This window comes from Bombus pascuorum, chromosome 14, assembly GCF_905332965.1.
Source record: "Bombus pascuorum chromosome 14, iyBomPasc1.1, whole genome shotgun sequence".
Lineage (NCBI taxonomy): Eukaryota > Metazoa > Arthropoda > Insecta > Hymenoptera > Apidae > Bombus > Bombus pascuorum.
The window spans coordinates 3174485-3201373 of NC_083501.1; the positions used below are offsets into that span (position 1 = coordinate 3174485).

Below are 26889 nucleotides of genomic sequence, written 5' to 3' on the forward strand. Positions count from 1 at the left end.
TGATATATGATACGAATGTAATTTTAGGTAACTTGTGGAATTGAGTAAGCAGAAAGTCGAAAGTAGGTAACAGTTCTGTAAGATTCTGTCCGAGATTGGAAGATTACTTAATTCTCCGAAGCAGCGGTTCTCAATCACCGTGTTCGCGTATCTTCGATGGTACGGCATTTTTTAATCTTTTCATTCGACGATTCATTCGCTCTTTAATTTTGGTCTCAATGGTGCACGTTTACGCAAAGATTACACATTTCTGCTCAAAGGATAAAAACAACCACTCGGTAGGTAAATCGATCGACTCTGTTTTACGAGAATTTGAAGTTTAGTTATTAATTGTTTAATTTTGCCATCAGAATACGTTATGTGCTATTTAATTCTCCGTAAGTTGTGTAATTAAACTTGACGGAATTGATCAACTTAGCTTCTGCATGGCTCGAACGTTTGTTCGTAGAAATATGTGCATTGAATTTTCTAGGGTTCCCTAGATGAATAGGATTCCCTATAGTTTCGTTAAAATCAATGCTCGCTAAGGTTACAGAGAGTGTAACACTGCAAGAGGATTGAAAAGAAACATCGAACATTCTTTCCCTAAAAAATCTTTGTCAATGCAATTTTCGATTTTTCTACTAATATTTAAACAATTTTTGTTCTTATACTCGCATACAATTCAAATTGAAGAATTACACCTATTTTTGGCAAACATTCCCAAAAAATATCATACAGAGAGTTTCAAAAGATACTTCGATCTTTATCGATATTGCCAACTATTATTAGCAACTAAATATTGTTATTGTCATCTCAAAATATAATTTACCCTAAAAAATCCCTAGACATACTATTCTAACCTCCACCTAAGGCATCGAAATCTTGTTACCGATATCTGCATTCGATCATTCGGGTTAGAAAACAGTTTCGTTTCGGCTATCTTCCACTCGAGACACGATAAGATCGGAAGAAAGCTAGAGAATCGACTTCACTAGGCACTTTATCGCATCCAGGCGGTCCGATTTCGCACGTGCAACGGGGAATTTCGTTTATTGCGAATATGGTGTGTCTGGCAAGGCAGAAAGCTCGTGCTTTTACTTCGAGCGAAGCATAACAATATCGCATAAACAAACGTGCAGCCCTGATGGTTTCCAATTCCCCACGAGTCTGACGTGAATCAACGTGGTCCGATGAACTTGTATCGCGCGCGGTTTTTGCATTTCGCGCGCGCTGAAATTCTATAGGGTGATCCAAGGAGAAAGTTCTCAGGCGAAAGTCGCAGCCGATTTTTTAAGTTTTCTTTAACAGTAATATCGGATCTTTCCTTCTTCTTCCGCGCAAGAAACTGAGTTACAATTTTAAAAATTTCTTTTTTTTTTTAACTATTATTATTTAACCGAGATTTGAGATTTTTTCATCGATCGCTGGTTTAACGAATCGAAAACAATCTCGGATTCTTTTTCTTCTTTCATACAGGAAACTGAGGCAAATTAAAAAAAATAATCGTGTGCACACGAGTGTATCTTATGTTCATTTTTATTTTTTTTTATTTTTTATTTAATTAAGATTTGAGATTGTTTCACTGATTACTAGCTTAATAAATTGAGGAAAATTGTTACATCACTGAATATATTTTTTTACAACTTAGTGATTAGTAATCTCTTTCCTGTTTTTCTTCTTTTTTAGATTTGATAATTATTAAACATCGTTCTTATACTTCTTTTATGGTTTCTTCATCGAAGAACTATTTCGACAAATTTCTTCTCTTTCTATAATTCACTAAATAGTATTTTTCCTGCAATTCGTCGATCAACGAACGTTTCTTTACGACACGATGATTGGCAAACATCTCTTGTAACGTAACAATTAATGTGCTTCTTTTTATGCCACCGCTATTAGCGAATATTTTTATTTTAATTAGCTTAGCTCAGCTTTCCACTTGGGGATAATTAACTCAGTTTCCACGTTTATGTAGGAAAAAGTTGCAACGGTAATGATCCGAGCAAGATATACGGAGCCCTCGGTGCAAGAGCCAGTGCAGAGGAAGTTATTCTTTCAGAATTTGCAGCTGTGTCGAGCATAAATGCAAACACGGCTCGTAAAGAACGTGCAAAGAAAGCAAACCGTATTTTTCCACCGTGGGATTTATCGATGGGCCAATTTGCTTGCCGGACATTTGCGTCCAAACAAGAAAGTAAAACATTTGTTGCAAATATTCCCAATTTACCTTTCCTCTCGTAAAATCTTTCGCTAACTTACTGCAGCGAGACATTCCTTTTCCTCGATTATAACTTTAATAAAAATTCTAGATTATTTTCTACCCGTACAATATTCCAGCCTGAAGATATTTCACTTTTATTCAATGTTCTCTATAAAACATAAAATTCCTAAAATATCTAAGAACTTTTAAATTATAGTCCGACAAATTTACTTCATCTTCGTGAAAACTCGAAATCCTTTCGTCTCTACGCTTTCTTCGAACAGAAGTTTGAGATTTCGAATTTCTTCAAACTTTGCTCACCGATCTAATTACTCCGTCTTGAAAATATCGCTCGATCTCAATTATTAATATTCCCAATATTGCCTGCAACACTGATAATTGTCAAAATTTCTATGCCATAATGCAAAACGTTTAAGATATCTCATCCTCGGAGACGTTTAGTCGATCTTTAAAAATTTCTTCGATGATATAAATATTCCACCGTGAAAATACTTGTCGATCAATTTATCGATACTTCTAACGACACTAGCAATTACCAAAATCACCAAAAAAGTCCCTAGACCATAATCCAAGACACTCGTATAGCATCCTCGAAGATACATAGTCGATGCTTGAAACTGAAATACTCGACCCTAAAAATATACCTATCTCGATCAGTTGATCTTATTAACTGTATGCGAGTGTTTGCTCACTGCGCTAACAAGTGCCAAAATCCTGGAAATCCCCAGACACTTAGCGTATCGTATATTCAAAGCGATTTAGCCGATCTTGAAACATTGTATTTTTTAATATTTCATATGGAACACGTTCCATTTTTAAACTACGTCTCGATCAATCGTTTTAACTCTTCCCCTACGACCTTATTAATTTCCAGGATTCCCCGAATCTGCAAAAGTTGCTCAATTATGATGCAAAACATCGGAATATGTTCGAATGTTTCATTCACAAAGACATTTGTCCGATTCTCAAACTTTCTTCGCTAATCTAAATATTCCATCCTGAGAAGGCTAGTCGATAAATCCTGAAATCTCGACACAATCAGTTCATCCATCTCCAGCAGCGTATCGAGGTCCAGAGCAAGAGGAGCAGGAGGAGGAGACGAGGAGATGAGGAGGAGGAGGAACAAACAAAAAATAACTAAACAGAGAATCTAGTAACGTGGAGAGGCAGATCAGGCCGACACGGTATCTCCCTCGCTCCGCTTCTTTCCGCTTTGCTCCGCTTCGCTCGTTGCTGGCCATATGCGTTGCCTGCGCCGATCGCGATGTTGCACTTGGCTGGAACTCGGCTAATAATAGAACGGGACCAACTTTCGTCTCGGCCTCGCGTGCACCAGCTTCCTCGCGGCTGTCACGCTCGAGACCGATGACACGCTTCGCCGTCTCACCTCGCACCCGAATTAACGCCTCTATTATTCGTTACTGCAGCGTTATAGTTGCACAATTACCGTCATTAACATACTGACGATTTAAAGCCGAGTAACTCTTTCAAAATCGAGCTAAACGACTCGAGTCCTTTCGAGAAGTCAGAGGAATTAGTCGTCCCGGATGACGTACAAAAAGATTTGTCGGATTGGCAAGACAAAAGTGAAGGTCAGGTTCTTGCAAAGGTTGCTCTTTAAGATTGAACATTTTTTAAAGTTTGTTACACGTATTTCGCAGATTTATACGACCACGAACATCTTATTTTAATCATTCTAGAGAATTTAGTAACGCGACTCTGTCGATGACCACCGTGAACAGTCGTTTCTTTTGTTCGTTCAACTTTATATAAATTCTTGCGTTAACGAAAATTGAGAAATTGATTAATCGGACGATACATGGAGTTGCGTGAAGATAGACGAACGAAGGAAATATTGTAACAAGGTACGTGCAATTTCAGATTAAATTTTGAAACCGATCGTTCGACCAGGCCTGGTAAGCCTAGCGTTAAGGAGTTTAGCTTCCCCTGTAGTTGGCATTTTTTCAGGATTAAAATACTGGTTTATCGCGACAGGTGAGTAGAAATTACTGACTTCCGGTGCGAGAAGACAAATGGCGAAGGGTGGATTTGTTGGGATTTAAAGATGCTCCGTGGCGTGACCTCGTTCTCCGATTCGTGAGAAGCGATCCAGCGGACCGATGAAGTAATCCGAATCGGATGATAGACGCAGCAGAATGTTTCAGATGAACTTTGTGGAATTTTGTCTGGGATCCAGTGCTTTCGAGGTATATGTTCGGAATAGAGTGTTGGAACTGGTTTTTTCTTAGAAATAGAACCACGTTTGATATACCATATCTGTATATCTTCCTTTGTGAAACTATTCTCTAGTGATTTCTGGTAATTTTTTTAAACACTGGAATAACCAACCCCTAGTGAGTATTTAAATATAATATATATAAAGATAATTGTGCTTAAAATGGTAGAAATAAATAAGCACACATTAATCATGTTTAAATGTCGATAAAAAGGTATATTTAAAATATACACATATTTCATTATAACTTTAAATCCAGTTCATTCGTTTGAAATTAACTTGATGTTGATTAGGTTAGGATAAGATGACTGCACGATTACTTAGTTATTTATATCGTTCTAATTGTAATTATTCACATAATATTATGTATATAGTATATTCAAATACACATCAGGGATTGCTTGTTCCAGCGTTCAAGAATATTACCAGAAATCACTAGAGGATAATTTCACAAATTAAAATAGACAATAGAAGTGTAATTGTATTCCAACTATGTACATATATATAGAATATATGTTAGAATCAAATGCTTGCGAGAAAAATTTAGTAAGTCTTTATATGATAATTGTGTAATTATTTGTATATATATTACATTAAATATATTATTACATTAGTAATAATAACATTATATTAATTATATTAGAATAAGATGTTCGTAGTCGTATAAATCTTATTAATAATTTTTTTCAAAAGCATTTGACTCTGATATCAAAGGCTGTAATTATTACGAAATAAATTTTCTTCTCTTTCATTGTACCTTCGAATACTTGCTGTTTATCGTATTCCTCGTTTAAAGAAATTTTAAAGCGCGAATTGGCGAGTGAAACTTTAAGAACATCTTCATTATACTTTCTCGACCGGAGCAACATCTTTCCAGGCTCAACCATATGATTTGCCCATGTATGATGACGCATTTATGCATCTTCGAAAAGTATACCGGTTGGCCGGTCTTCAATGAGGCATCGTGGGAAAACTTGGAAATCACCAGCCAGTTCAAGTACATTGAACTTCACTGGCATCGTGAAGAACGGCCACACGTTGACATTTATATGCTTTTTATCGTGAACGGGGCCCACTGTACTCCGCTCTACTGGGTGACCTAAAAATCCACAGCCACGATACTTTTTCTAAAGATAATCCCGCGTACCGCTGTTCTTACAATCTTTCGTTTCAATTTCAAGATTCAACAATTTGTCTGATCATTATAATTAAAAATTATTCCCGTGGTCGCTATTCCTCGTATAGTTTATTTTAGTTTCTATTTAGAAATTTTCCTAATCATGGTAATTAGAAATAATTCCTTAGACCACGTTATTCTTTGTATTTTTTATTCCAACTACTATTTAAACATTTTTCCAATGACAACCAACCAATAATATTTCCAATAGTTTCTAAAAATAATTAGAAACAATTCCCTGGTCCATCGCCTTTCTTGCTTTGTATGTCAGTTTGTTTGAAAAATTTCAATTTGATAGTCCTGCTAATCGGAATAATTAAAAAAACATAATCTAAATCAATGTTTTTTCCAATTTTCTTTCGGATCTCCGTTTCGATTCCTTTGGAAGGAACTGAAACGTTGCTCGGTTTCTCATTGCAGTTTCACGGACAATTTATAGTTGGATTAAAATAAACCGAAAGCCGGGAAAAAGATTAGTTTGACGTTTGATGGGTGTATAAAGTCGATGATACTCTCCTCGCAAGGTTTAGATTTACTGCGATCCACTTTTATGCTCCATCTTGCTCAGTCAGACGCTTTCCTCTCGGTTATTCACCTCGAGATCTGTCCAGAACGACCCTGTTTCTCGTCTTTGCGTACAGATTAATTTTGCTTCCTTTACGAAACAGCGAATAAACCGACAACTTGACGCTAAGGGTAGACGAGACGATTCAAGAAACCCGATGAAGAAGCGAGATGTTGTACTTTGAAGGATATACAAGTTCCTTTTTCCTCGAGAAACTTGCCTTCTTCATCGGAAGAACAGGAATTCCAATTGCGAGCATATTGTCGAACATCGAATTCCGATTTAACATCACAGACAAAATCAATTAACGGGAGATTTATTTGTCAGAAAAATGAAAAAAAAAAGAAAAAAGGAGAAAAGAAAAGAAAAGACTCGTAACGAGGATAGAAGTACCCTATTCCAGATAAATATTTATCTAACATACCGGAAAAAGAGCAAAATACTGGTTTTGATTAAAAGAAAAAAAAAGTAACGTAATTTATCATAGAAAAAAGGGTCAAAGTTATCGAGAAATTGCACAATTATTACTACTAATTGCAGCAGATATTATTAGAATACATAAGGAAGACTATCTAGTTTAAGAAGCAAAGATGACATCATTTTTTGATAAAAATCCCTTGCGCGATTAAACGTTACTATTAGGAAGCTGTTGTTTACGTGTTTTCAAGCTACGATAAATGGTTAACACGCTGCTAGAGCAAACAACACGCAAGAGACGTAAATCGTTTCCTCTTACACGAAACAACAAATGTAAAAGCAACTGTTTAGTTGTCCCACTGAAAACTCTTAAGGCGTCTTCTATTAAATAAAATAAATACATAAAACCGTGATATTTTAACATGAATTTACTTTATATATATATAACGATTGTCCTAAGTTGTAAGATTATTGAACGCAACTGTTTAATTGCAAAAAGCAACTGTTTAGTTCTCCCACTGAAAACTCTTAAGGCGTCTTCTATTAAATAAAATAAATACATAAAACCGCGATATTTTAACATGAATTTATATATATATATAAATATATAAATATATAAATATATATATATATATAACGATTGTCTTAAGTTGTAAGATTTTTGAACGCCAGTACACATAGAAAATAACCGGCCGCAGGCGATTCTTTCTACAGAAATGCTCTTTCAATTTGGTATAATAAGATTGCTCGTAAAATCTCTTTCTTTCTTTTTTCTTTCACTTTCGTAGCTCGTGCCACAGCGTGCGGATAATCGTTTCGTAACTACCGTGTAACGCCATAAATTGCTAGTGATAAACGACGTTGCGACGGTTACTTAATTGCCTTTTGTAGTCTCTCTGTTGTGACCCTTCGACGCGCGACCATTTTCATATGCCAACGAAAACTGGTCTCGGATTAACGTGGAATCCGGTTACCTGGCGAACTTTTGTCGGGAAAATGGATCGTCCCGGCGCAGTGCGGCACACGGTGGACAAAAAATTGAAACGATCGTCGCTCAATTTTGATCTGATTAATGCTATGATATCATCATTCTGTAAGCGTTAGAAATGTAAGCGACAATTCGCCAAAAAATCGACAAACTTTTCATTCGATTAACAAAAATCGAGAAACTTATTTACATTAATCGGAAGATATAGAAATGTACATAAAGTTAGACGAACAAAAGAAGCAACGACGAATGCACAGTTTAAAATTAAATTTTGAAATCGGTCGGTTGACCGGGCCTGCTAAGGTTGTGTTAAACGTCACCGTGTGTGGTTATACAAAGAAATAAATATTCGAGATATTTCGACGGAGCCAAGTGGCAGACGAATCACCAACAAAGATTCGATATCACATCGGATCGCCTGGTGTCAAGTTTCAGTCAGAAAACTGCACGTCGTAGGCTACTTTTTTGTTTACCTTTGTCCCGAATCCTCGTTCAAATGCCGCAACGTGGAACGTGAAATCTAAACGCGAAATCTAAACGTGAAATCTAAACGCGAAAACGTGGCCTGCAAACGCGCGAACCTATTCCGTGAACGTGCGAACGTGGCCAGCGAATTTTGATTTTTGTCCCGAATCCTCGTCCAAATGCCGGACTGTGCGGCATGCAACGTGGCCATTAAGGCGGATCCGCAATCACGCGACGTATAATCCACGATCGCGGCACGATTTACGTTCGACGTTTGACAAAGGGATTGATCACAGACGAGGCGTGCTATTGATCATAGACGAGGCGTGGAATTGTCCAATTCCACCGTTGACCGTGTCGGACGATTTAACCAGCGAAGGGACTGACATGACGGTAGCGGGTATTACTACCTCGTGAAAACCAGCGATTTCTACAGCGCTGGATATTACCTCGCTTTCCACACGTATCGGTACGTTTGCCACAGAATTTTTACGACTATTTTACGTGCATTATACGAAACTTTTTGAAACTTTGTCGGTAAAAGACATTCAAATATAGGTTGTGGTCTATAACATGAAACAGTTGAATTTTAAAAAATGGACGTTTTTTCTTTCATTTTGAACATGCAATTCGAAAGAGACGTGACTTCTCTTGGGCTTATTTTAACTCCATAACTTTAATAAACTTTGTCGGTAAAGAACATTCAAATACAGGTTATGGTCTACAACATGGAACAGTTGAACTTTTAAAAATGGACGTTTTTTCTTTCATTTTGAACATGCAATTTGTAAGAGACGTGACTTCTTTTCAGCTTATTTTAATTCCATATCATAAAACAAACATGTTTTACGTATATTTCTATATATTTCTATAGTTATATATATAACTATTTATATTAATAATATACACAAGTACATCGAAATATTACATTCTGAAAATCTTCAACAGGTTTGGCAATAAGTGGTGAAGCAAAAGCGTCAGCCTATATTTAGACTACCTCCTCTAAGAAGCGATAACCAGCTACTACATTCCAGCGGTTTGGCTTGGAAATCAAACCATGTCCTACATTGTTCCAGTCGTTTCTGATCCTCTGAAAGTGATAGACTACAACGGCGATGAATTCATGCGAAAAAAAGCAAAGAAACAAGACGAATAAAACAATAGCAACGCGTACGTTTCAGCCAATGCTGGACATTGAGCCATCTACGCGATTCCAGTAACAGACGTTGCAACGACGTTGTATTCTGGATGGTGAGGTGTGAGCAAACATTGGAACAAAAGGTTGATTTTTGGACTGGAACGACAACACGCTACTACAATGAAAACACTGTTTACGTTATTCTAGTTTCGATCCAATGCTGGAATCGCTGGACTGGAATAGTATCTAGCGGACCAATGTAAACGCAGCTTTAAGTTGCGACTACGGCGACGATCTACCACGTAGCTGTGGCGTTCTCGTGAGTCAGAGCAACGTGGTAGGCATACAGAAACGTCGGCCACTCGAGACGAGCCTCTCGTTTCTATTGCTTTTCGTCAATGAACCGACATTTCCCCCTTTCTTCACCACCCGCTCGCTATTTTTATCGTCTCACCCCGACGCCACACGCTGCGTCGCCATCTTCTTTCACTTTGATTATTATTTCAACGCGATATATTTCGATGTAGTCGACCGTACACGATGATGAACGATCATTGAGAAATTCTGTCTAATTGAAAAATTTATAAATATTCTGGTTCCGATTTCTTTGCAAATATCACGTTGTTGGGTTTCTTTATCTTCGATATATTTCGATCGTAGACACGATGACGATATTTGTCGTAACACGAGACATTGCTATCTCTTCGTGACGAATATACTCGTCAATAACCGCCAACTGCTTCGATGGAACTGTACGTTTTTATCTTAAGACATTTCAGTGGAGAAACGATCAGTCTAAAAGATATTTTAACTCGGACGTTGTAACGCTTGTCGCATGGAAGTTGAGGAAAGACAACAACAAGTACTCTTTATGTTTTTCTTGTCTTTCGTGCGATAAGCTTTACGAGATTATGGATAATCTTTAGAGATTACGATTGAAGTTAAATCTTTCAAAAGTAATTATCTTTCAAATACCTTGCTATTCTTCCATGCGGAATTGTACAGTTCCATTTAAGAAGATACAGGTGTACTTAGCATAATCTTGACAAATTGAAGGCAACATAAAAGATATAACTTAGAAAAAACGAAGCTGGCACCCCGCTGGGGGTAGCCACCCACATGCTATATTTATTTTTTATTTTATTTTTTTTTCTTCACCAACGAGATATAACACTTTACCAAATGTCCACAAGGACAAATTGTAAAATAACCAAAATAAAATTAAAAAAAAAAAAAATTGAAGGCAAACATTTGTCTTCACAATGAGATTCTACGTACGAGACTCGGTTACTTATCTATGGACTGTGTACCCTCTCTATACTTGTATCAAATTGTATTATATAAATATTATTATAATGGCGAAGAAATGAAGTAAAAATTGCAGATATACGAAAAGGCAGATAATTCAAAGCAAATGGACAAACCTATCATTATATTGGGTTGGCAATTAAGCGATTGCTGATTTTGTCATTAGCTGGTATTAGGTGGTAGTTGCCAACCCAATATAAAGAAGAAATATTATATAAAGGATAATTCAAAATTCTGCAAATCCACCACTGTGAATCTTATTATGAAAACTCAAAAATTGATCATCCTGACCACTCTGCTACTATAATTCATCGGAGATAAAAATTATGTTCATACCGTTACCAAAAAGGAAACGTATGAGATATGAAGTCAAAAAATGAAATTAAATAAAAGGAAGAATCGCACAGTACGACATTATCTGAAATTCTTGCGCAGATAATAACGAAAAATGTTTCAAGGAAGACTGTTTAAAATGATCACAGTAAGTATACTTATATAATCTTTTATCTATTTTATCTGTTCATTAAATTTGTATACGTCCATATTTTTAACTACATGTGAGTTGGATATAATAATATTTAAGTATTATCTATTTCTAAGAAATTTGAATGGGATAAATAGTGTAACTTTCGAAGATATTACGTAAGTTTTTTTTCTTGGTAATCTAGGAACTGAATAAAGATAGTAGACGTTTTGTACTGTTGAATTGCAAGTCGATTAAAAGGCGGCGTTTACTGTCGGCGATATAATTCGCAGTATAAACGTTAAACGCTTCCAGCTGCCACTTTCGCTCGTTACTTTCATAAATCACGTTTTAGATGACGTTGCGGTTTCTATTTGCTTGGAATCGATCCAATTGAGTAACTCAAACAGGGATAACAAACTCAATTGTTATTACAATCATTCTAATAATACAACCACGTGAAATATCGAAATAGAAAGATTCTACTTTAAAACACATTCTTATTTTATTAAGATACTTTTTTCCCCGAGATAACAAATAGAAAATAAACTAACATTTTAAGTCATCTTTTCAATTAGAAAAAAAAATTGTCATTGCAATTTCTTTAACTTCGCCCTATATATAAAATACTCTTCTACATTTTAATAAATAACAAAAGAAAAGTAATAAAATTATTACTACCATTAAAATACGAAGACAAATCAATAGTTGAGTTAACTTTTCGTTCACGAACTTCGAATTGAATTTGAATCTGATATCGTTTGAAATGGCTACACGAGTAGATCATAATTCCTTTTCATATGTATCTTTCCAAATTTGTTTTTTAATTCAACATCGTCATAAAGATTTTATTTTCCCAAACGAGCTGTTTACTTTTCTTTATCGAACAGTCTTCGTTCGGCAGTAGCTGATCTTCACGATGCAGCTTCTTCTTTGGTGTTCGGTCCTTTTCCATGAGTCATTCGCATTCCAGCGCATTCTTCTTTCGCGGTCGTCCCGCGCATTCCATCATCCACGTATTTATTAATCTCTGTCAAAGAACCGCGGCGGAAACTCGTCGAATTTACCTTGAACCCAACGTTACACCTATCATTTAATATCTTCTTCTTCTTTTTCTTCACATCCTCTAAGAACTCATTGGATCCTGAGTCGCATATAATTTATCACAAATATTTCATCGAACGTATGTATTGGAGTAAATATTCCTTAATATAATGGTAATATTTGTATTAATATTGAAACGATATTAAGCTTCAATTTGACGAAGTTCTGAGTTGCGTAGACTTCAAAGTTTATCAAATTATAGTTTATCGCAGCTGAATTTCCGTATTCAAGAGATTGCAATTTTATTCGGGTAAGCTTCAAAGTTGAGCAAAGTTCTCATAGATATTTACAGACAGACGAATTTTAACCTGTTACGTAACAGGAATCGATGATTAATCATCACGATTAATCAGAATTATAACACGAAAAACGTGTACTAATTTAGCCAGAACATGTTCGTAATTGATTCGTATTGAAGTTCATAATTTAATTTTTAATAAAATTTCTGCGCAACTAGACTCCTTTCCTATCTTAAGATCCTGTACCTCAAAGAGTTAACAAGCAGTTAAATGGCAAGTCCAGTTTCAAACGAGATTTGTGGTTACTAAAATTGACTTGTATGATTGCACAATAATATAAAGGAAACTTCATTTCACACAAGCAACTTGGGAAGCTTTATTTGTTTTATGTATAAATAGTATAAAGCTTCATTTGTCTGCATAGATGCCCATGGCATAAAAGTGAAACAAATAATGGGTTGGCAACCAAGTGATTGCGGGTTTTGTCATTACCACCTAATGAGAAAATCCGCAATCACTTAATTGCCAACACAATATGACGAATACTTCCTAATCGTCAAAACTCCCAGGTATTCTTTGTTCTGACAATTGGATCTCGTCTAAAGATACAACATTTTTCCGTCATGGAATTCGTCTACTAGATGGCTTTAAGTTACAGAATTGAATTGGACAATCCTTTTCAAATAGATTATACATAAGTATGACTGCAAAGATTATTATTATTTTTAAGATTATTATTATAAATGAATATTATAGTTGGACAAATAGGCAACAGCTAGAGAAATGATTAAATAGCCAGATTTCAGGTGTGTATAAATAAACGTATCGGATAAACAAACAGATTTATATTGGAGAGTGTACGGTAAATCGAAAAACCAATTGTAAATACGAGTCTTTTCGTGGCCAGAAGACTGAAAAATAAACTGTTGTTATTTATTTTATTTAATTTTAGTTTCACAGACTGGAAATAGATTTGCTTTTACGATATTTTTTTAAATTCACGTACACCGAACTCTTATTACTATTATTGTAAATTAATATCGAACAGCATCGGATGAATATTAAGGATAAAGAAAAACAAAAATTATTCAAACTCCCTGAAAGATTTTGACCGACTGTAAGAGCCGACTAAAAGCGGACACTTTTGACGCGGTCACGTTGCATTATCCTGCGGAATGCACGGCTTCCGGGTGCATCTCCGGGAACAGATAAGGGGTTACAAAAGGCAGGCCTGGAATTCCGGAGCAAAGGAGTCCCACGTTGGTTTAAACGTGATCCTCGCGCGGTTCTCTACGTGACGCGAATACGATCTCTCTCTTCCTTTTCTCTGCCCTCCATCGTCCTCGCGACTTTTCTGTCTTTTCCAGCATTCCCTGCACCCTGAACAGAGAGCCTGATCGTGTTCTACGTGACCGGAGGATTCGCGCAGCCATTAGCTTCTGTGTGCACCTTCGAACTCGAAGGCACGTGAATTTTGGACGTTGGCCAATGGGATAAGGATAATTCTTTTTGTTTGGCGAAAAGAAAAAAGAAAAAAAGAAGAGAAAAGAAAAAAAGAAAGGAAAAATAATGGGAATGAGGTGTTTGAAGGGGGAGGATCCCAAAAGGTTGGAGAATATTCGTGGAAGATAATAACAGGTTCGCCTAAATAATAATAGGTTTATGCAGGCTAGGAAATTGCTTAAGAGATTCTTTGAATACTTTGGGAATATTTGCTCGCTTTTTAACCCTCGAACGATGTCTTGCACTTTTAACCCTCGACGTAATAAGGAGCAAAGGAAATCGCAACGCAAGTATGAAGGCGAAACGTTCAGATTAAAAAATCGAAGTAGAAGACTTTGGGATTAAATTCGAAGTACTTAGAAAAGTAAAAAGAAAAATTGTATTACTTCAAAAAAAAAAATAAAGGGTTCTATAGATATTTATACGCAATAATTTTCAACCCCTTGCGAGGTACAAAGTGTCTAAGGAAGTTAACAAATCTGTATTGGTTGTTAAAAAAAAAAAATAAAAATGAAAGATAAAAGATTGTGTAGGTACTTGTCCATTGCTTTAAAAAGTAAAAGATTGAATGCTAATAGATTTTGCGGATGTATATGGTATCAGATATTATTTAAAAGGAATTGTTAACGTTAGCAAATCTGAATAGTAGTATCACAATTGCTGATAGATTTGAGATTTGTGTTAAAATTATTAATACATTTCAATAACAGTACTGCTGAATACTAATAAATTTATGGATTCTGTTAGGTTGTCCCAAAAGTTTCTTTCACCTTATAAGGAAACAATAGATGCACAACATATGTTCTTTTACATTATTTTATTGAATTATTTATAATTTTTTTCCAATAGAACAGGGTTCCATCTTAAACAAATAGAACAAAAGAAGCTTTTGGGACTTTGGGACTAATATATATAGTATCAGACTATGGATACTTAAACAAAAGCCTTTAGGGGTTGCAAACTAAAATATACAAGTAACAATTATACAGCATATTCCAAAAACGTTATTAATTCTGATTGCAAATTTTCCTAAAAATTATGAAACAAAATTGCTTTACAATCATGCTGATGAAAGTACACGAGATAGACAACTGTAGATTGATTCATTTATTCTACACATAGTTATCTCTATCTCTATTTGTATTGAGTAAGAAGAAACAAATTGTTCTTCCCTTTACAATCTATATAATTACACATAATAATAAGTCTTTTGTAAATACATTAATCCTTTTAAAAATGAATCACAGAGATACGATAACATTACAGTCTACGATATTTTTATCAGATTTCTATGCATGTTAATGTTCTACTCTCCCATTCTTGCGTAATCGAGTACATCTAGGATCGATAAAGGAAAATTGCACGCAAACGCTATCGGAACACTGTGTTTGAACGACGATAACCCGGTTTCCATTGCCGCTTGGAAGATCAAATAATTGATCGAACGTGCGATAAGTGTTATCTTCTATGAAGATAATCGCCGTGGAATTGTGACTCCCATGCGTTTTATCTAGGACTATTTGCGTTTAAACCGAACGTTTTCTCTATTCCTATTTGAAAATTGTTGAAGAATGAATGTATATGTTTGCAATGAAAAAGACATTATAAAGATACGTAAAACTTTGGAATTTATTATTTTTTCTTTCTAACACAATTATCGTCTTTTAAATTTGCTTTTTCCATTACTGTGTATTTCTAAGTCTCGTTCAAACAATTTCTGTGAGTTCTTGTCAAAACAAATCATCTTTCTTTTATTTTAAAACGAAATATCATATTACTGTGAAACAAATTTTACAATAATATTATTATTAATTTATTAATAAAATATCAGACTATTTTTTACTTTCGTTCGGGAAATTTCAATTTGTAAGAAGAAAGAAAAAATGATGGACCGTTGTATCGACAAATTAGAATAAAATTTCCCCAACAAACTTCTTCAACTAATTTATTCGTTGTTCTAATTAGCTTAGCTTGATATTTTATATTGCGCAATTATTTAAAGAAGCTCGTATATCCTTGAAACAATTCGTAATTTCATAAACCGGAAATAGATATGTCGCTGACAGACTTCCCACGAGACAACCATTAGAGCGTGAGTGTTCCATGAATCACTTTATCTCATAACAGAACTCCAAACGGGTACAAAGTCCCATTCGTTGGGTTGGAATAACAATTTCTATTAATATTTTCATGAAAACGCTATCTTTACCATCGTTTAGATTATCAGTGTCAATAACCGGACTATCGTCGCTCTTAAAAATATTTTTAAATATCGATTATATCGGCTAATTCGTGTAATTTCGAAGATTATACACTTTAAACTTCCTCTTTAATGTAACGTACGATAAAAATTCTTCAAAATCACATTCTAATATCGACGAGTTTATTGGAATCTTATTTTGCTACTATAATTGAACAGTAATAATTTTAAAATGCATGTCGAATATTATAATTATACTCTAGACATAAACGTGAATGATCGGTTCAATTTAATAAATTATTTATTACATTTATCCAATAAATTGTTCTGCGAAAGAAAGATGTTTCTGAGTGTTGATATCGGTTTGTGCAACAGCTCGGATCATTTTAAAATTGCCGCGCATTTTCCACACTACGATATAACGCTACCTCAGCCCTCAAGCTTCCACGTTTTTCAAGCTTGTTCTCGTTTTGACAAATAAAAAGAATCGTTGGTGTTTTAAAAAAATTTAATACAAAATTTAATCGACGAATAAGGATCGTTTCATATTTTCTTCAGACTCAAGATATTTGTTAGCGTTACGAAAAGTACGAGCGGCACGAAATTGATCGGAAGAACGTAACAGGGTTGACACGTGGGCTGTCTCGTGCATACTTTGCCCTGGAATCCTCAAAAGATTGAAAGAAATATACTCCACCGTAACATTTAACTTCCGCGTATTATAGTTGCACGCTTTTCCTCTGACAATATCGTCTAAATGATTCGCATAGTCGAGCAGTTTCTTAGTCTATGGAATTTATATATATTTGAAAAATGGCAACTGAGATTTGTCTTATTCTAAAAAGCTTAGCAACTTGTTATTCCTACGGTAATTTTGTATTGGCAGTTTACCGTGTCGTTATGTGGATACTTTCTCACTCACCAAAATAGTCGTGGAATAAAATCAGGCACGAAGTAGCACAGTCGATGGCATCCTAATCGAAGCCCTCGTAATGGCTCAGGAAGTAATTGATTCCAGCGGCAAGAAGAAACACGCGTGCACGCGCATGCGTGTCACTGCGACTGATCGTCGTTTCAAGGAAAAGAATCACGCACTGTTCGCCGAAGAACGATATCGATCACGAGTTAAACGATTCACTGTTTCGTCCAGGAGAAACTGATGCAACAAGCAATAAAAGACACAACGATCCTTTCTTCGAATCCTTTTCTCAAGTTATAGAATAATATTTTCACAAACACCAATGAATACTTTGAAATATAAAGTTGCGGTTAGGAATCAGGTGCGCAGATCGTGTGAATAGAGCACAAACGAGTAGGTACTGCGCAGCCTTCGCTGCTCGAGCAACAGGTAGATACTGTGGAGAGAGGCGAAGATGGGAATGGAGCGAGTGTGCCACTCGGATAGACGGATCCGAATGCCGACGACGAGCGGGACTGGACGTAAAGGAACACTCACAATGCGGTGACGAATGGTTCCGAGCTGTTTAGATCGCAGATAACGCTGTTCGGATGGCATTAAGGAATTTAGTCCTTTGTTATCCAAAGAGGGTGTGTACTGTTTGTTTGTAAATTATGAGCTCGAAACGTTCTTGTATAATTAATTGAAGCTTGTTTTTGCAGATGATGGTGTTGGCATTTATGCATTTCTTATAGCGTTATTTCTGGCGCATCGTTTGATTATAACCTATGAGTTTCTTACAGTCCCCTATGATTGGTAGAAGTTTATTTTTGCAGATGAGATTTATGAATTGAAATAGCGTTCGGAGATTCAATCGTGTCATCCAGAGAAAACTCCAGCGCATATCATTTGATTTTGAGCTGTGAGCTTGAAACGTTTTCACATAACTGATAGAAGTTTGTTTTTGCAGGTGATGGTGTCCAGATGTACGAGTCTTTCATAGCATTATTATTCAAATTCATCGAAACGAAACTACTTGCGTCAAGAAAACGAAACCTTCCACGAGAATTGTTCCATGAAAAAGCCATATGCATTTACAAAACGATTATGGGGAAGGGGACTGGAAGTTATCTGTCCAGTCTCACCGCCATAAGTACACTGTAATGCAGCCTCTCTTATCGGTCTTATTAATCATTCAACGAGTGTAACATGGTTGCATGAAATAGAAAGAACGTATCGCGCAATTGTACGTAACGAGAAGGTTAACAAATTGTACGGCTAAGGATGTCATCTATCAGATCGACTCGTGTTACGATTATCACACCATCTGTCTCGAGACTCGTGTCTGGCGTTCTTTACGTCTCTTTCAGCAATAATGTAACTCACATACATCATTGTAGGTACCGTTTCAAAGAGAATTATTGAATACATATATATGTAAATTTTCTCTCGACGCGAAATTCCTTTGGTTTATGCGAGGAATATCGAATCGAAATTGTAATTTGTTTTATTTCTGATATATAGAATTTAATCCGTATTTTACATTTTTTCTAAAAGCGAAATCTTCTCCTTTGGATTTTTGACAAGGAAAATTCAAACGAGGTTATGAACTAAGTCTCAAAAGGATTTTGAATATGTAGAAATTAATCTATAGCGAATGAAAAATATTTTGTAACTTAAAAACACTCAATTTTCAGAGAAAAATTTGCAAACAATTTGCTTCTAACTCTCCAGACTAAGAAATCAATTTTTCAATGTGACCAAATATTATTAGAATACTTGAAACATTCTAAATTAAAGTAAAAACAGAAAAATATGCGATGAATAATTTGCGAAATAAAAATCTACAAGTACAGCGGGTTCTCATAGATAAAGATGACAAAATTCAAGATTTCGTATCTCTTAAACAAATCAGAAACTAGCAAAATTAAACTCGCCCTAATTTCACGTTTAATCCATCATATTTCATTTTGAAAAAGACGCCTAACACCAAAGCCAATTTACTATGAAATCTTTTGCAATTCGAACATTGGCACAGCAAAAGTTTTTAGAATAGAAAAATTTAGATATCTTTTATTTCTTATGTAGTTTCATCAACAGCATCATGCAAGCGGAATATAATAATCGTTCCCTAGATTTCACGAGGATTTCATAATCGCGATAAAAAGTAGATTTATTCGTACAGGTAGTAGAAACATAGCAGGTCAGCCAGAGATTCAATTAAAGAGCTCACATACGTGACTGGTTTTATAGGATTTACTTTCCATTGAACTCGAGCATCTCAAAATCTAGCGTGGAATTATCTCACAGTTAATCGAAAGAAGCTTCATCAGACTCTTCATCTGTCTCAGACAGACGGTTGCCCAAAGCCCTAGCTTTATTAGAATTTAGATCATAAGATGGATGTGAAATTCTGTTTATTATCATGTTCGTTCATCGTTTTCAAATTACAGATTCGCACCACTTTAATTCATCTATCAGATAAGTTTCGGTGAATTAAAGATTCGACACAGAGAATGAGGAAAATGTCGCAAAACAGTGGAAGATTTGCACCGATTGCAAAGATTCTTCAGCTGACTCCTACACGAGGTACTGGCTCTTCCATGAGGAACTCTGGTTGAATTTTCATTAGAATTCATCAAACCACCTTCAGACTTCATTATACTGTAATAGTAGAGGGGCTGCATAATAGCAGACTCACTGTACAGACCTTATTTGCATACATTAAAAAGGAAGATACGGTGTATGGGATGCATCTTCACACTTTAGAATGCTAGACATATTGTAGGCAACGCACCATTGTTAGAACATTATATTTCTTCATACATAGTAATGAGTAAATATAAGATAGTATTGCAGAATATGTTTTCACATGCTGTAATAATATTTATGTTATACGTAAACACAAGGTGCAATGTATTAAATTAGTCAATATACTAAGGAGAACATTGTTTTGTATGTTATCACATTGATCAGATTTCCAAACATTAATATGGTACGATAAATATGTAGACTATATGGATGTTGATATATCTGTACTATGTGCCATATATTACACAATAATACAGATAACATAGAAAAGATACTTTTACATACTATGTAAGTATAATGGAAATAGTATTATAAATATCGTATTCTTATCTCACTCTTTTTAATAAATACACATCTAATAGAATACTTTTTATATTATTATAATAAACGTGTCGATATCATTTTTACATATATCACGATGTATCATGATGCTGGATGCGCTATAAATTGTATATTACCTTCGTACCTCGTGTATATCAGCAAATATAATCGTGGCATTCCCTCATAACCCGCAATACTAGATAATATGTGCTATACAAACACAGTTCTTCATATATCATTCAGGAGATATCTCCATACGTTACAATACTACATTTATAATGCATAAAACATATTGAACATCTCAATCGACCCAATCACAATCATACGTACATCTATTTCCATACTGCATCAATAAACATACTAATCACAAAAATACTAGCGGAATAAATATTCCATAATGTACAATGACAATTTTCCATAATAGATCTCCATCGGTTATCGCATAAGAATACTGCACAACTAAGTTTCTTATCCACCACCCCAATATTGTTACGTTTTATACATTTGTGCAACATCTGCATTGTAATATACAAATTTGTTGCAGAACACCTCCTCGTTCCAATCATATTTCACTACTCGTAAAAGTCTACTTTACAAATATTTATAAATGTGCCTATATATAAAAAGAAAAATTTGTATAAAACATAATGTATAAAATGCATATCCTAATTGCACCTATACTAAGCAGAAGAAAGATAAAACTCGAGCGTGAGTACACATAACGCGTAGAGTACGTATTCGCCACCCTAACTGCAGCCATATTAAGAAAAAAAAAAAAAAAAAAAAAAAAAAAAAAACGAGAATTCCTGCATTACCAGGGAGTGATTCGATCAATCGAAAGTGCAGGCGAGAAAAACAGCTGGTCCCAGGGTCACTGGGTTCGTCCGTTGTGAATGGACCCGTACTCGACGCAAAGAACTAGTGGTGGGGGTTCAATCATCGCAATGAATTACAACGAGCCAGTCACCGAGAGTGACTCACTACGCTGCTCTAGCCGCTGCAGCTCGATAAAAGTCTTTTTCTTTGCCCTCCTCGTGCCGGAGGAATTCGAGAGAGCCCCGGGGAGCAGAAAGAGAGGCGCTCAAGGAACGCCAACAGAAGCGGCCGCTTATGAATCATCTGTGTACGCGGGCAAAATGCTTCGGCGAGGGGACACACAGTACAGTCGGAGAACAAGAGGACTTTCGTTCGTCGCGACTGCCAACCTAACGGGATTTCTAGTGCTCTTAATGGCTCCCTGCTACTAACTCTTTGTTCCTGGGGTTGTATAACTGAATTTCGAGATGGAAATGGGAAATTAGTACTAATTGAGGATTTTCGCTTTCGGTAAGGACAATTACTTATTTTACTTGTTTAACAAGCTGTGCTGTAGTAGTCGTAACGCGTGCGTAGTAATTATTACGTTGTTATAGTATAGTAGTTAGTTTAATTGTTTCGCTGCGAAGCTCATTTTTATTTTCTACGATGTTAATAGATAAATTTCATAAAATAATTGTTTCTATGACGTGAAGACTTTGCAGCATTTGTTTAGTTCGGGAAATTTGAAATTACATTTAGAATCGAATTAGATTTGTAAGAAAATATTTGGTTAAAAAATTTTACAGGAAGAAGTCTATAGGCAGAGTGGAAACATTGGTTATTGGTTAGGCAACAATGATTCCCCCACTAGGAATGTTACCAGTAATGCCCACTCTTGGCAATCTACTACACGTGTCTTTCCAAACCTAATCACGAATTAAAATTCTATGTTATTAAATCCAAACCTAACCTACACTCTTTCCAAATCGAACCTAACATTAAAATTCCATACTAAATTCAAACCTCCTTTTTATTTTAGCCACCACCGACTTGGATTTCCCCGATCTGGGTACAGAGCATTTTTCGGCACCGACTAAATCCAAACCTAACCCGAAGAACCTAAAATTAAGATCTTATTCTGTTGAAGCCAAACCTAGCCTAAAATTAGAATTCTAGTCTACCAAACGCAAATCTAACCTAAAACTAAAATCCTAGTCCACTGAAGCGAAACCTAACCTAGAACTGAAATTATGATTCCACTCTCGTCTCTTAACCTTCAGCTAGGTTATTATAAAACATTCTAGATCTACTTAAAAAAACACTCCATACCCCATGAAATTCGCAATTCTGACATAACACCGAACCTACGATACATATGTATACACCTAACCTTCAAAGAGTCAACCTAACCTCGCATCAGTGACCAATTTCTATGTATCAGGGCTAGGAGACGTTCGTTTCGCGGCGCATCGCCAGAATTCATATCGGCGGGAGAACCGTGAAAAATCGGAATCCACGTGAGCCAGCTCCTTAAGTATCTCTGGGTATCTTTTTTTATTTTTTCGAAGCGGTCGCTCTCTCGAGCCGCGCATACCGTGCCAATTATTCTCTGCACGGAAGTTCCACGGCCTGGCGTGAGAGATTGATGCGAGAGTCGATGCACTCGGCGCTTATGTTTTATTCATACCTTTCACCGGGTTCGATAAGAAAATTATATTTAAAGCCGAACGCGGCCGAGTAATGTCGCGGGAAAGGAGAAAATCAATCCGATCCTCGTCTTTCTCGAAAGTCGTGCCTCTTTTCTATTTTATTTGGGATCGAAGCTATGATCTGCGTTTGGAACTTGGGTTTCTATAATTTTGTTACTTTGATGCTACATGCAGAGCAAATTACGCAATTATATCTATGACGGATGGGACACAGTTGAGAATATTTTATTTAAATTACTATTATTCATAAATGTGTATATAAATACGAACATCAAACTTGCTTTGGTCCACTGTATGTAGTATATTGTACAGTGGCATATTTAATGTAATATAATTATGTTAAATTAATTGGAATTGAATTAATACGAGTTAAGTCACGTTCACATAAATTAGGTCTACTATAGTCAAGCTAAATTGAGTCGAATAAATTAAATAGACGTGATCCGTTAAATGCATGATAATTTTCTAATTGAAATTCCCCTGCCTTCTTTCTCTAAACATTTTCAAATTCACAGATAGAAACTTTGCTCCATATTATAGTTAGCGTAGGACTTTCTCATCGTGAAACGGTCGGATGATCGGCGCTCGTGAGAACACACGTAAGACGCGTCCTATGCAACCTATGCAATGTTCAACGAAGTAATTAGGTGATTGAACAAAAGACTCGCTGGTTATTACGTCTATGAAAGGCTTCTACGAATTGCTCTCGAAAGCACGTTCCATTAACCTAAGGCACAGTGCACGGAATCACTCGATGGATCCACGGGAAATAGCGTCAAGTATTAGCATGCTTCAGAAGATGAAAATATATTTTTCAACATATGATATCAAAGCTTGTAAATAATTTAAATATTGCATATCGAAATGAAACATTTTCTTCTTCGTCTTATTCCGCATTGTTTTCAACTTTTACTATAACGTTACGTAATATATAGCTAACAAATTTAACTGTAAAAGAATGAAAAGTACGTTGTAGAAAGTTGTAAAAGTACAGCTCAATTTCTAGCTACTGTACAACTCAGGGAATTTTAATTCAAATTAATTCGACATAGCCAGTGATCAAGATTTTCGATTAATTTCTTTTTCTTTTTACTATACTTTTTTTTTTATTTTATTTTGGTTTATTTACAATTTGTCCTTATGGACATTTGGTAAAGTATTATATCTTATTGGTGAAAAAAAAGAAATTAATATAGCATGTGGGTGGCTACCCCCAGCGGGGTGCCAGCTTCGTTTTTTCTAAGTTATATCTTTTATGTTTTACTATACGTGTGGATATTCTTCGTTCCTTCACAATTCTTACAGTTCCTTGATATCGGTCCCTTTATTTAAGCAGATTAGTTTCCAATAATTTGAACGAAACAACGAAAACCAATCGAAATGAAATCGCCTGTTGAAACTATAAATTTGTACTATAAATTCCTAGTCAGCTAACGACGATAATTCTCCTTTCGTTTATCCAACACTTTCTGCTTTATCCCAAAAATTTTGCAAGTCGATCGATCGATTGCATTCTCCTTTTTATCGAGACAGGGGAAATTTTGAAAAATTGTAAAAATTCTGCGTATAAATTACGACCGCGGATGAAATCCACGTTCGAGGACGTACAAGCATAACGCGTAGTCGATAGTTAGCCCGTAACAAGGGACTAGTTCTAGTGAATCATTTCGTCCAATTACGAAACGCATATGACTCGATTGGTGGTCGAACAGCGCCAACTATGTGACGTCGATGCACTAAAATCCTCGCAGAACAGTCACGACGTAACAAATCAAAGATAAGGGACTGTCAAGGTTAGCGATCCTGCGACCAACGCTGGAACAAAGACAAACCGCCAGCTCGTCTCGCACACCTAATGACATCTTGCCATGTTAACACTCTTATAACGAGAAAGAAAAGAAGAAGCAACCGAACCGTTAACCGCTTGCAACCAGGATAATAAACAGCATAGCGCTCGTAACGTTGGAAAATTTACGAAATATGCGAAATATCAAATATATTGGGTTGGCAGCTAAGTGATTGCGGGTTTTGTCATTAGATGGTATTGAAAAATCCGCAATCACTTAGTTGCCAACCCAATGTATAACACACGCAAAGTATAATTGTAATATGTAGCGGATGAAATAATTCTTTGCTGATAAGACACATTGACAAGACATTGATAAGACATTAGAATAATTTACTACTGTCTTGTTTATTCTAATGGTTCAATATTAATCGCTATTACGCGTAGACATTGTTACAATCATAAGGAATTAGTCATTGCTATAGTTGATGACAATGCTTCGCAAGAAACGTTAAAATTGCCCGCTCTAACGAAGCATCTGCTTTGTTGCTTTGTTAAAAACAAGTTGTCTCGATTGACGAACAAATCTACGTTGTTTTTCAAATTATCGTTCCGACGATTGTTCTTTCAACTTCTATCATCGCTGGAACGAGCAACAGAAACGCTTGTTCAGAACTTATAATTTCAAATTCTGCCGCCAACTAGCGCCACATAGAAATCGACGGAAAATCAACTAATTAGATGTCTCTCGTATACTTTTCATATTCGTATTATGTTATTTCCTATCGTAAAAAGGATTAAACTATAATCAACAATCGTAATCAGATTGTTGAGCATTATGGATCTTAATCGCCGAAATAAACGTATAGGAACGCTTAGATTATACTTAGAATCGATGTCAACATAGTTTCAGATTTAATTAACACGCGATTGACAAGATATTCGTGGATATAAATTTGCACGCGTCTCGGCACTCTCTTTGTCTCACCATCTTCTATACCACACTACTCATCGAACAGTTGCATTCATCTGTTTTACGAGACGCTGTGCACGCACATACTTGCACACACTCATACTCATATACGTGTGTCACTACTACGCTGCTAATTTAGTCTAGCACACAAAATTACACATATCTCAATGCAGATAAAACATAAAAGCAGCTCCGTTAGGCGCATAATTTATTCGATAACCGAGTGGCCTCCTAAAGGTTCAACTTCACCTCTGATAGCAGTCAGATCGCTGAAAAATTGCCCGACATTACACGTTGCAACGCTCGCACGGTAGTTTTCACGCCGCCGCGAACCAGCCAAGTATCTGGTGGTCGCGGATTTCCAGTTATTTACGAGCATTATTCAGCGGCAGAATGGGCCGCGAAGCTGTAATTACGCGACGCGGAGGCGTGTTCCGCGCCTCGATTCCGCTGCGCGTCGAAAAAATCCACCGAACAATCTCTATATTTATCAACGCTCTGGACACTGTTGCACGCTGGAGATCGTAGCCGACCCTCGACACTCGTCGAATCTTGAAAGCGGACGACGCGCGTGTGCTTTCGAAGGGCAGAGTGCAGACGAACGTATGGAATTAACACAGGCTTAACACACGATAGCGATCATACGTACGACGATACCGAACCTGGGTAACCACGAAACTTAACGCTAACTTTACCAGGCCCGAAATTCAATTTGAGATTGTACACGTTGAAGATTACAAAATTTGAAGATCGACTCGGATTCAATATTTTATTTACATATTTATAATTTATGCTGTCATACTGTTCGAATTAAAGCCGTATAATGGGGAATTTATCGCGATAATGTCGAATGAAAATGAAGTTGTACGGTTCCCATGGAACAAGCGAAATTTCCATGCAACGAATTTAATGAACATCGACAGTCATTGGGCGCGCTCTGGCACGACGGCCTACTTCGGCCTGGCGCCAAGCGTAAAACGGGAAAAGAATCGTACAATTCTTAGCTGTGCAATGTGCGATCGACTCGATCAAACGATCGTTGAGCTCTGTTTCAGGTGAAACGTTCGACTCTGTTTCCTTATTGCCATATTTCCATTAACAGTTTCCTACGTTTCGATATGGAAATCGCGATGCAACGTTGATCGTTGGTGATGGCAAATTTTTATTTTCATTCGTGGGAAATTCTAAGATACGAAAAGCTACAAAATATCCAACATAGAGTGTTTACTTCTTGTAATTTCAAATTTTAATGTTGAAAATGACAACGCGAGTTCGCGCTCGCTAACCATATGCAGTCGCGCTAGTTACAATAAATAGTAATTAGAATATAGTTCTAAATATAATCGATGGGTTTAAGATATTCTTTTATTTTTATCCCTAGACCATGTAAGAAAGTGCAATAAAGGTTTTCCAGCCAAGAAAATAATAAAATAAATAAAATAATAGCTATTGCGATCCTACCTCTAAATACAGAAATAGCAACATTTAATAATCCACGGAATAATTAAACTTGAATCATTTTTTCGTCGTTGTATAATTATATTACGAATTATATAAGCGTCCATTAGGGATATTTGGTAGAAATAA

The 26889-nt window shown here is 36.0% G+C and overlaps 1 protein-coding gene and 2 long non-coding RNA genes across 11 annotated transcripts in view; 2 read left to right on the top strand and 1 right to left on the bottom strand.

Moving 5' to 3' along the window:
- LOC132914200 (pleckstrin homology domain-containing family G member 3) overlaps positions 1–26889 on the bottom strand; it is an 89553-nt gene that overhangs the window by 7522 nt on the left and 55142 nt on the right. The window contains exon 1 of one of the 8 annotated variants that reach the window (XM_060973086.1): positions 16929–17095. The exons of 6 other annotated variants lie outside the window; for them this stretch is intronic. The gene's annotated coding sequence lies outside the window, so the exon portion shown is untranslated. Of the gene's footprint in view, positions 1–32; positions 140–16928; positions 17096–26889 lie in introns of those variants that run through there. One more of the 8 variants, XM_060973087.1, reaches the window with a different exon arrangement.
- On the top strand, positions 33–6432 carry LOC132914225 (uncharacterized). Its single transcript, XR_009659541.1, has 2 exons — positions 33–159; positions 6285–6432. It is a non-coding gene; the product is annotated as an uncharacterized LOC132914225 (long non-coding RNA).
- LOC132914224 (uncharacterized) lies at positions 20825–23417 on the top strand. 2 transcript variants are annotated; one of them, XR_009659540.1, is made up of 2 exons: positions 20825–21362; positions 21641–23417. It is a non-coding gene; the product is annotated as an uncharacterized LOC132914224 (long non-coding RNA). The 2 variants fall into 2 exon arrangements; XR_009659539.1 differs by having other exon boundaries at positions 23084–23417.